The following is a 12,171-nucleotide window of genomic DNA, read 5'->3' on the forward strand; positions in this document are numbered from 1 at the left end:
GTAGCATTAAGAAATATTCGTATCTTTCTCGTTAGAATTATGCTAAATTTATGTGTGTGTGTGTCTCTCCCTTAGTGTAAGCACACATGGAGCAATAGGTGTGTTCAACACCGTACCACCGAAGGAGGTGTTAGAAGCTATGAAGCTTGCTAGTGATATTGTCTTCGGATAAAAGGTAAATCAGAAAACAAGAACATTATAAAATGTTAAAACATGTCCTAATTTTCGCGGATTTCTTTCATTCGACAGCTGGTGCAAGCTCAAGCAAGTTTACAAGTTTACAACTCCGTTTCTCCTTTTCAATCTGGTTCGGCCTTACTGCTTAATACCAGGAACACTCGAACTTTCTCATATGAAATTTTGTATATATTTTTGTAAAGAGCATCGAAACTTTTGTTGGATGCGTTCCTAAAAAACTTCATATCATCATTTTTATCATTTATATGTTACTCAAGTCATATTCAGTAACCCTCATATTATCTTGTATTCTGTTATTTTCGTAATTAAACCTTTTTAAAAAAACATATCCTGTGTTCTTACTTTTCTCGTCTATAAAGGGTTAAACAGGGAGTGAAAAATATCGTTCTTGCAAGAAAAAAAAAACCATAAATTGTTTTGCGCGCGCAAAAAAAACTATGAATAAATTATCGTTTACGATAATTTATACAGAAATTAAAAATTCAAACCCAACCATTTACCGCTGACCGCATGAAAACGCGGGACCAAAATGTACGTCAAATTGCGGGTATAGTAGTAGTAGTATATTTAAGTGTCTGTAAGTGTGTATAATGGTGCGTAAATGTGTGTATGTGTAAATGAATGTAAATGTGTGTAGGTTTGAGAGTAAGCTTGTGTCTATGTGTGTGTAAATGTGTGTAAATGTGTTGCTATGTGTATAAGTGTGTGTGTAAGTGTGTGTAAATGTGTGTAAGAAAGTGTGTGTAAGTGTGTGTAAGTGTGTGTAAGTGTGTGTAAGTGTGTGTATAAGTGTGTTTAAGTGTGTGTAAGTGTGTGTAAGTGTGTGTAAGTGTGTGTAAGTGTGTATAAGTGTGTGTAAGGGTGTTTAAGTGTGTCGAAAGGTGTGTAAGTGTGTCTAAAAAGAATGTAAATGTGTGTAAGTGGTAGAGTAAATGTGTGTGTACGTGTGTTGCTATATGTGTAGGTGTGTTGCTATATGTGTAAGTGTGTGTAAGTGTTTGTAAGTGTGTGTATGTGTGTGTAAGTGTGTGTAAGTGTTTGTAAGTGTCTGTAAGTGAGTGTAAGTCTGTGTAAGTGTGAGTAAGTGAGTGTGTCTGTAAGTGTGTGTAAGAGTGTGTAAGAGTGTGTAAGTTTGTGTAAGTGTGTGTAAGTGTGTGTAAGTGTGTGTAAGTGTGTGTATAAGTGTGTTTAAATGTGTGTAAGTGTGTGTAAGTGTGTATAAGTGTGTGTAGGTGTGTGTAAGGGTGCTTAAGTATGTCGAAAGGTGTGTAAGTGTGTCTAAAAAGAATGTAAATGTGTGTAAGTGGTAGAGTAAATGTGTGTGTACGTGTGTTGCTATATGTGTAGGTGTGTTGCTATATGTGTAAGTGTGTGTAAGTGTTTGTAAGTGTGTGTAAGTGTGTGTAAGTGTTTGTAAGTGTCTGTAAGTGAGTGTAAGTGTGTGTAAGTGTGAGTAAGTGTGTCTGTGTGTAAGAGTGTGTAAGAGTGTGTAAGAGTGTGTAAGTGTGTGTAAGTGTGTGTAAGAGTGTGTAAGTGTGTGTAAGTGTGTGTAAGTGTGTGTAAGGGTGTGTAAGTGTATGTGTAAGTGTGTGTAAGTTTTTGTAAGTGTCTGTAAGTGTGTGTAAGTGTGTATAAGTGTGCGTAAACTCTAGTAAGTGTGTGTAAGTGAGTTTGTAAGTGTATTTAAGTGTCTGTAAGTGTGTATAATGGAGCGTAAGTGTGTGTAAGTATGTGTAAATGAATGTAAATGTGTGAAGGTTTGTGAGTAAGCTTGTGTGTATGTTTGTGTAAATGTGTGTAAATGTGTTGCTATGTGTATAAGTGTGTGTGTAAGCGTTTGTAAGTGTGTGTAACTAAGTGTATGTAAGTGTGTGTAATTGTGTGTAAGTGTGTGTAAGTGTGTGTAAGGGTGTGTAAGTGTGTGTAAGTGTAGGTGTGTGTAATTGTGTGTGTAAGTGTGAGTAAGTGTGTGTAAGAGTGTGTAAGTGGGTGTAAGTGTGTGTAAGTATGTGTAAATGAATGTAAATGTGTGAAGGTTTGTGAGTAAGCTTGTGTGTAAGCGTGTGTAAGTGTGTGTAACTAAGTGTATGTAAGTGTGTGTAAGTGGTTGTAAGAGTGTGCAATTCTATTTATAAATGTGTGCAAGTGTGAGTAAGTGTGTGTAAGTTTGTTTATGCGTGTGTAAGTTTGTGGAAGTGAGTGCAACTGTGTGTAATTGTGTGTGTAAGTGTCTGTAACTGTGTTTAAGTGTGTGTAAGTTTGTGTAAGTGTGTGTAAGTATGTGTAAGTGTGTGTAAGTGTGTGTAACTGCATTTAAGTCTATGTAAGCATGTTTAAGTAAGTGTAAGTGTATGCAAATATCTGTGTAAGTGTGTGTAGCTGTGTGTAGGTGTGCGTAATCACAATAATTATGTGTAAGTCTGTTTGTAAGTGTCTGTAAATGTTTGTAAGTATATGCTAATATGCGTGTATGTGTATGTATGTTTCTAGGAGTGTGTAAGTATGTGTAAGTGTGTGTAAGTATGTGTAAGTGTGTGTAAGTGTGTGCGTAAGTGTGTGTAAGTTTGTGTAAGTGTAAGTAAGGGTGTTTAAGTGTGTCTAAAATTGTCTAAGTGTGTCTAAAAAGAATGTTAATGTCTGTAAGTGGTAGAGTAAATGTGTGTGTAAGTGTGTTGCTATATGTGTAAGTATGTTGCTATATGTGTAAGTGTGTGTAAGTGTGTGTAAATGTGTGTGTGTAAGTGTGTGTAAGTGTGAGTAAGTGTGTGTAAGTGTGTGTAAGTGCGTGTAAGTTTTTGTGAGTGTCTGTAAGTGTCTGTAAGTGTGTATAAGTGTGCGTAAACGGTAGTAAGTGTGTGTAAGTAAGTTTGTAAGTGTATTTAAGTGTCTGTAAGTGTGTATAATGGTGCGTAAGTGTGTATAAGTATGTATAAATGATTGTAAATGTGTGTAGGATTGTGAGTAAGATTGTGTGTATGGTGTGTAAATGTGCGTAATTGTGTTGCTATGTGTATAATTTGTGTGTAAGTGTGGGTAAGTGTGTGTAAGTGTGTGTAAGTTTGTATAATAGTGTGCAAGTGTGAGTAAGTGTGTGTAAGAGTGTGCAAATGTTTATATAAGTATGTGTAAGAGTGCGTAAGTTTGTGTGTGTGTAAGCGTGTGTAAGTGTATGTGTAAGTGTGTGTAAGTGTGTGTAAATGTTTGTAAGTGTGTGTAAGTGTTTGTAAGTGTGTGTAAGTGTGTGTAAGTGTGTGTAAGTGTGTGTAAGTGTGTGTAAGTGTATGTGTAAGTGTGTGTATGTGTGTGTAAGTTTTTGTAAGTGTCTGTAAGTGTGTGTAAGTGGGTATAAGTGTGCGTAAACTCTAGTAAGTGTGTGTAAGTAAGTTTGTAAGTGTATTTAAGTGTCTGTAAGTGTGTATAATGGTGCGTAAGTGTGTGTATAAGTGTGTGTAGGTGTGTGTAAGTGTGTGTAAAAGTGTATAAGTGTGTGTAAGTGTGTGTAAATGTGTGTAAGCGGTAGAGTAAATGTGTGTGTAAGTGTGTGTAAATGTGTGTAAGTGTGTGTAAGTTGTTGTAAATGTTTGTAAGTGTGTAAGTGTGTGTAAGTGTGTGTAAGTGTTTGTAAGTGTGTGTAAGTGTGTATAAGTGTGTGTAGGTGTGTGTAAGGGTGTTTAAGTGTGTCGAAAAGTGTGTGTGTCTAAAAAGAATGTAAATGTGTGTAAGTGGTAGAGTAAATGTGTGTACGTGTGTTGCTATATGTGTAGGTGTGTTGCTATATGTGTAAGTGGGTGTAAGTGTTTGTAAGTGTGTGTAAGTGTAAGTGTGTGTAAGTGTGTGTAAGTGTGTGTAAGTGTGTGTAAGTGTAAGTGTGTGTAAGTGTGTGTAAGTGTGTGTAAGTGTGTGTATGTGTAAGTGTGTGTAAGTATGTTGCTATATGTGTAAGTGTGTGTAAGTGTGTGTAAATGTGTGTAAGTGTGTGTAAGTGTGTGTAAGTGTGAGTGTGTCTGTGTGTAAGTGTGTGTAAGAGTGTGTAAGTGTGTGTAAGAGTGTGTAAGTGTGTGTAAGTGTTTGTAAGTGTGTGTAAGTGTGCGTAGTGTGTGTAAGTGTGTGTAAGTGTGTTTAAGTGTGTGTAAGTGTATGCAAATATGTATGTATGTGTGTGTATATGTTTCTAGGGGTGTGTAAGGTTATGTAAGTGTGTGTAAGTGTGTGTAAATGTGTGTAAGTGGTAGAGTAAATGTGTGTGTAAGTGTGTGTAAGTGTGTGTAAATGTGTAAATGTGTGTAAGTGTTTGTAAGTGTGTGTAAGTGTGTGTAATTATGTGTAAGTGTGTGTAAGTGTGTGTAAGTGTGTATAAGTGTGTGTAGGTGTGTGTAAGGGTGTTTAAGTGTGTCGAAAAGTGTCTAAAAAGAATGTAAATGTGTGTAAGTGGTAGAGTAAATGTGTGTGTACGTGTGTTGCTATATGTGTAGGTGTGTTGCTATATGTGTAAGTGTGTGTAAGTGTTTATAAGTGTGTGTAAGTGTGTGTAAGTATCTGTAAGTGTGTGTAAGTGTGTGTAAGTGAGTGTAAGTGTGTGTAAGTGTGTGTAAGAGAGTGTGTGTGTGTGTAAGTGTGTGTAAGTGTGTGTAATTGTGTGTAAGTGTGTGTAAATGTGTGTAAGTGGTAGAGTAAATGTGTGTGTAAGTGTGTGTAAATGTGTGTAAGTGTTTGTAAGTGTGTGTAAGTGTGTGTAGGTGTGTGTAAGTGTGTGTAAATGTGTGTAAGTGTGTGTAAGTGTGTGTAAGTGTGTATAAGTGTGTGTAGGTGTGTGTAAGTGTGTGTAAGTGTGTCTGTGTGTAAGTGTTTGTAAGTGTGTGTAAGTGTGTGTAAATGTGTGTAAGTGGTAGAGTAAATGTGTGTGTAAGTGTGTGTAAGTGTGTGTAAATGTGTGTAAGTGTTTGTAAGTGTGTGTAAGTGTGTAAGTGTGTGTAAGTGTGTGTAAGTGTGTATAAGTGTGTGTAGGTGTGTGTAAGGGTGTTTAAGTGTGTCGAAAAGTGTGTAAGTGTGTCTAAAAAGAATGTAAATGTGTGTAAGTGGTAGAGTAAATGTGTGTATACGTGTGTTGCTATATGTGTAGGTGTGTTGCTATATGTGTAAGTGTTTATAAGTGTGTGTAAGTGTAAGTATCTGTAAGTGTGTGTAAGTGTGTGTAAGTGTCTGTAAGTGAGTGTAAGTGTGTGTAAGTGTGAGTGTGTGTAAATGTGTGTAAGAGTGTGTGTGTGTGTGTGTAATGGTGTGTAAGTTTGTGAAAGTGTGTGTAAGTTTGTGAAAGTGTGTGTAAGTTTGTGTAAGTGTGTGTAAGTGTGTGTAAGTGTATGTGTAAGTGTGTGTAAGTGTGTATAAATGTGCGTAAGTGTGTATAAGTGTGTGTAGGTGTGTGTAAGGGTGTTTAAGTGTGTCGAAAAGTGTGTAAGTGTGTCTAAAAAGAATGTAAATGTGTGTAAGTGGTAGAGTAAATGTGTGTTGCTATATGTGTAGGTGTGTTGCTATATGTGTGTGTGTAAGTGTTTGTAAGTGTGTGTAAGTGTGTGTAAGTATCTGTAAGTGTGTGTAAGTGTGTGTAAGTGTCTGTAAGTGAGTGTAAGCTCGAGTATATTAAGGCCTGGGTCACAGAGGTCAGAGACGCAAAATCACCAAAAAATACAATAAAAATTCGTAGAAAATTGAAAACTCTATTTTGCTACACCAAACTTTACCAGGTGTTTCTATGGTTATTCTAGATTACAGTCATATAACGATCGTACTATTTTTTTTCATCAATGAGATTTAAAATAAATTAAAACTGGCGCCAAACGGAAAATTAACGTTAACGAAGGGGAAGAGTTGTTTTGAATGTTATTATTAGCTTGGTTTTAGTCTTAATATTGCAACATTGTCTTTTCTATATTGAATCCAACTTGATTGCCATGAGATGATGGATATTTTAATATTAAGGACGCTAAAAAGCAAATACACATACATTCTTCAGCTAGCATGTCCATTTTGATACAGTTCTCCTGAAAAGTTCTTCATTTTCAAGTTGGAACACTAAAGTATTACCCTTGTAAAACACAATAAGTAAATAAAATAAAACATTCCCCATGAATTACTTGCTCTTCAAGGCCGGTATCGTCCCTGCATGGAGTCTTTTAGTCCAAAGCAAGACAATCATTAACGCCCGCGGTGGAAATATAAAGTACAGCGGATATTTTATAAACTTTGCTCTATTCAACCAATCAGAAGGCAGTGCATAATGAATTCATAGTAAATAACAAAGATGGCGGACGAAGTAGTAAAAATAAAAGGTTCAACTATTTCTTTGTCTGAATGGACTCGTAATTCGTAAAAAAAGCCTTTCTAACCAACGTAAGCTATGCAAGAGATAACAAAGATATCCATATAATATTAATATAATATTAAGTATATTCTACGTAATGAACTATTATTTGAGGAAGAAAACAGGGGAAGGTACACACTCGAGGATTCGTTCTTCTTTTGGCTTTTACAATTATAATCTCATCTATTTCTTGCTCAATAATAAGATCATATTTCAGCATTCTTGGCGCTTAAATTAAAACTTTTGGCGCAAAATAGGTACCTCTTCGTAACAAAAACGTCTCGTAAAAACAGTCTCGATTTCTCTGTAAATTTATAAAGTTTAATACTATGTATCATTCTTGGCGCTTAAATTAAAACTTTTGGCGCAAAATAGGTACCTCTTCGTAACAAAAACGTCTCGTAAAAACAGTCTCGATTTCTCTGTAAATTTATAAAGTTTAATACTATGTATCGTACATTCCTGGACCCTAAAACCTGTGGCTTTGCTAAAATTGGAGCTGTTAATGCTGGAAAAACCGCAAAACGCTTGGAAAGAGAAAGAAATGAAAGCACTACCAAGTTTGGGGCCCGAGTGCTCGAGGAAAGATTTCGACTCTTCCAAGATATGTTCACATCGAATGAAAGCTTCGAAATTTCTTTTGGTGAATTTGCAAAAAAGGTTAAAAACCTGGATATTTACGTAGCCAAATGGAGAAAATGCAGTAGAAAGTCCTTTGAGAAGAAGCAATGTTTTGATACTTTTAAACCAGAAATATGGGCCAGCTTTTCTGATTCGAAAAAAAGAGAACACACACTTTTTCATTGCAAAGAATGCCACCACAGCTTTGCTAAGACACAGGCTTATTTCCCCGTCAAGTCACCACTTTTAAAGAGTAAAGCAAAGACAAATCCATTCTCAGTCACGAATTCCATGGTTAAACAGGTTTTAAAGAACCCAAGCAAAACTAAGGCCAAAGACTCTGCTAAAGAATTGTATACTAGAATCAATGCAACATTCGAAAGCATTTGTGGTCTCTCATTTGGTGAAGCTTTAGCCCAAGTTCCAGAAACCAATCTGCAAATAAAGCAAAGCAGAAATGAAAAAAAGGCCATAGATAGAGATATCTTAAGGAAAAACAAAGAAAACATTGAAGCAGAGTGGATGAAAACATCTGTAGAGAGGTAATTAATTAATGAGCTAACACCGACAGTACATGTACATAGATAATTACAGTCACACATATCCATACTCTAAATTATATATTATATTTCAAAATCCTTGTAACAGTCATCAGTAATGTATACACCTAATAAACTGTTATGGCTTTTAGATGCCTTGGATCCAGACAGCCATTTGCTGCCAGGCAAAGAGAAAGGGTTAGTGCTGGATTTGAGAATAAGAGATCAGCTAAAGAACGAACAGTCAAGGAGAAGCAGCAAAGGAGCAGAAAACGTCATGCAGGAAATTTTGAGAAAATGACATGGGACAAGGAGGGTCTAAGGAAAGAAGTTGAGGCATATGAGGATGGTTCAAATAGTGAACTGGACCAGCCTTGCTAAAAAACATAAAATAACTGACAAGTCTGGACAGATTGCCAAGAATGGGGGACAAATTGCTCAAGAATTCCTAATTAGTAAGGGTGAAAAAAATATCCATAGGTTCAAGAAAGTTGGGCATGTTGATGGTGGAAGGATAAGACGAAAAAAACTACGTGGAACTGGAGGTATATTTTACAAGCATGCAATTGATTAATTATTTTTTGTATTACGAAAAAGTAACTAAAATTTAATTAATAATGAAATTTTAGTATTATTAATTCAGAGAGGACTCTTAGAAAAACTTAAAAATACCTGTTACCTATGGTTTCAATTTAAAGATACTCATTAATCTAATTCTTGGTGTTTTTTGATTACAGGTGAAATCTCTATACCCATTCCACAGACAAATAAACAACTAAATGACACACTGAAATTAAAAATCCAGAAAGGAGAATACACAGTTGGTGAGCTCGTTGTTCCAAGAAAGTATGAAAAGTTGCTAATAAGTAAAGATGGAGAGAGAATTAAAACTGAGTTTGTGGTTGAAGGAAGAAAACAGCCTCTTGAAGAAATTAGAAAAAGAATGGTTGAAAAGCACAGAATGTACATGAGGCAGCATGAAGATATCTATTATGACGAGATGCCAAGGCTACAGGTAGTAAACAGGCTCAAAGAGTTAGGGGAATTTAATGATGAAGAAGGCTTAACAAAATTGAGAAAAAAGTTGAAGGCATTGAAAGATCAAGAAATATACTCGTTTGGCATGACCACTCAACTGTAGCAAACCATGGTCACATAGTCTTCATGGTATCAACCGTTTATGATCCTGCTCTGTTCTTAACTCCAGCTGAAGTACTTGAGTCAAGCGGGTTGAAAATTGATGTACAAGCAGAGGTTGAAAGGCCAGAGATATATATAGTTGGGAGATGCAAGAGTACTGATGTTGAGCAACTAGCTTATTGTGAGACAAGGTGTGAATGCTTACAAGACCTTTCCAACAAAGTGGAATTGAGTCCTGGAATTACAATTACAGACACCATGAGATATTTTAAAGGTGATGGTCCAGCAGTTGCTTTTGAGGTTGGACAACAGAAAGGAGGCCACTATTTCTGTTCTTCATGTGGTATGCATGCCATACAGAGTGATGATCCTGAACATTTCTTTAGGTGCAAATATGTGTCATTCCTAGACAGACAAAAAATTGTTTTAAAGGGCCCAGAAGGGAAAAATGGCTCCCTGAACCAGAGTCCAAAACCATTTGAAAAGCTGAAAAAGGAGGATCTTAAGAGAGAACTGAGAGGAAGAAGCCTTCTGTACAAAGATGACGATCTGAAGTCAAAGTATAAAAAGGATCTTATTAGTGAGCTGAAAGGTGTACAGAGAGTACCTGCTCTTCTTTTCTTATCCCCATCTGCACAACTGGAGAAAATAAATCTTTCTTCATATGAAGCACTAGCATGTGAACCAATGCACGATATTGCTAATCACATATCAAATATAATAGAAGAACTCCCATGCCATCTCACCAAAGAGCAAAAAGTAAGGTTTCAAGAATTATTAGATCTTACTCTTGGGGACAAGGAAGTTAAAAGAGCCACCGATCATCGGGCTGCCTTGATAATTTTTGCTCAACTGCTTAGAGGACATGTATCAGAATCTGTTCAATCTCTTTTAGACACATTAGTAGAAATGCAAGCAATCCTATACTCTAATGACAGCAAGAGGTGCCCCAGACTTATCCTACGCTACCACAACTGCAGCTTTTTACACTTTGTTATGTGTGACACTATGTTTGGATCCTCTCCTATTGCCCTAAATGCCAGAAAATTGTATGGAAAATATCTTCACAATCTTGTCTCTCATGCACCTATCCAACTTCGTCTGATATCAGGTCCTTCATCCAATGCAGAAGACGAGGAAAGAATGTTCAGTACCATTAAGAGCATTACTCAGACAACATCTTGCAACAGGCCTGGTCACATCATTGGCAATATCTTTTTAAGATTACAAGCTGAAGAGAAGATTGGCAATTTTGATGACTCAATTCCACTTGTCATACAATCTGGTAAGATATCCAAGATTTCATCAACCCTGCCCAAGTTTCCTAACACCATAATCCCAAGCTATATTCTCAAAGGCAAGAAGTACTCCAAATGGTATCAAGCTCATCTAGAAAGGATCAGCGATTTTCTTTTGCCTGGTGAAGGAGTGTGGTGGACAAGAGATACAAGTAACAACAGTGTGATATTCTTTGATGCTGAAGGAGAACCTGGAGAAAGAGAGCAGGGACCAGTTCTACACCACTTCAGATCCAGTGACTTCAAAAAAGAAGAGTTTTATCTATCTTGCTGCTGGAATGAATGTCTTGAGCCAAGGAACAACATTAAGCTGCCACTTCATCATCTTTACTTGCCTGATGCCGAAGGAAAGGTGCAACAACTGACAACTGATAAGTTCAGACAGGATGTTGTCCAGCCTAATGACCCCTCTGTCCACAACAGAATTGATGACCCTCCAAATCCAAGGCAACAAGAAAAAGAAATGGATGACAGTTTGGATAATAAAGAGGAAGAGCAAGTTTTAAACATCACACTTGTCGCTGAGTCAGGTGAGGATTGCATGCTAAAAACACATGCAAGCAATCTAGATGTTCCTGAATCAACTGGACAGGTGTCTGTTGCCAGCTCCTGCTTATTTACCTCTTCCGATGTTCTCCAAGAAGCCACTCAGGAACCTGTTCAAGGTTGTCAAACACTCCTTCAGAAGACCATCATAAAAACTCGTCTTGGCAATACAGTAGGGTTTGTCCTGGGAAATACAAATGAGTTAATAGAGTTTGATTCTGCTAGATATAAATTAAAACAGTCTCCACGAAACAAAGACCTATTAATATCATTTAACTCTAAACTAGCCACAATCCAGTCACGAGTTTTAGCTGAGCGAACCAAACTGAAGAAAGAACTAAAAGACTGGGAAACAAATCACTATCTAAACAATGACTTTTCAATGGTTTCCATGGACCAAATGAAGAAAAATCCCATTGCATCTACTTTGTTGAAGAAAATTAAATATGCAGACGCTTTGCTAAAATAATGGAAGATAAGACTTTGAAAGTTAAGGATTTGTGAGCTTTTGTAGAAATTAATTGTTGAAAAAATAGTAAGTCTTAGGTCTTAAGGTTGTAAAAAATAGCTTCAGTTCAAATAACTTTATATCGTATAAAATTATCGTAAAATTGTTCCTCTTTGTATGTAATCGAGTTAATGTTGCACAAAAACCTATATATTTTCCGTTTGAGCTAAAATTATGTATATAAGCTTTTATAAACATATCTTAAGTTTGGTAAAAGCTGTAGGTGTACATGGATTCATAAAATAGCCTATTTACTGTGACGTTTCTGACAAGTTATTAATGAAAAATGTTTATAAAATTGATTAAAAGTGAGACAAATTATGAATTGTTAGAATGAGATGACCTTGTACTACTCACCTTATTAAATGTTCCCATTGAATATCGTTTACAAATACGAGAAATCACCAATACCTAGCAAGAATTCGAAGCTTTTTCGTGAACCCGGCCGCCATGTTTTTTCTCCCAAAATAAATATGCAAATTAGTTGCCTCGATTTCATTTTTAACTTCGTTGGGGGTATTTTTCCGGATTTGACCCCGGCCTTAATATACCTGAGAGCGTGTGTAAGTGTGAGTAAGTGTGTGTAAGAGTGTGTAAGTGTGTTTAAGTGTGTGTAAGTGTGTGTAAGTGTGTGTAAGTGTGTGTAAGTGTATGTAAGTGTGTGTAAGTGTGTGTAAGTGTATGTGTAAGTGTGTGTAAGTGTGTATAAGTGTGTGTAAGTGTGTTTAAGTATGAAAAAGTGTTTGTATATAATAAATATATAATAATATATATAATATATATAATAATAAACTTGGACATAAGAGAAGACTTTTCTCCATTGTTGTAACTATGGACCAAGTCGCAATAGACTTCGTAAGAGGATGCGACTTTCCATTTCACGGGTATGGCTGTGTCGGTAATTGTCTTGCCCGAGGCACATAATAAAGATCCCAATGGGTCAAACTTTTCAAAAGTTACTGA

General features: G+C 36.3%; 1 long non-coding RNA gene across 1 annotated transcript; it reads right to left on the bottom strand.

The window, feature by feature from the left end:
- Window positions 1-6,613: 6,613 nt before the first annotated feature.
- Window positions 6,614-11,727, bottom strand: LOC148912937 (uncharacterized). Its single transcript, XR_016119214.1, has 3 exons — window positions 11,566-11,727; window positions 10,776-10,884; window positions 6,614-7,612 (listed from the first exon to the last, which is right to left on the bottom strand). It is a non-coding gene; the product is annotated as an uncharacterized LOC148912937 (long non-coding RNA).
- Between the last annotated feature and the right edge of the window lie 444 nt (window positions 11,728-12,171).

Source organism: Actinia tenebrosa, unplaced genomic scaffold (assembly GCF_029948245.1).
Source record: "Actinia tenebrosa isolate PJP-AT-01 unplaced genomic scaffold, QUT_ActTen_1.0 PGA_scaffold10__47_contigs__length_13832649, whole genome shotgun sequence".
NCBI lineage: Eukaryota > Metazoa > Cnidaria > Anthozoa > Actiniaria > Actiniidae > Actinia > Actinia tenebrosa.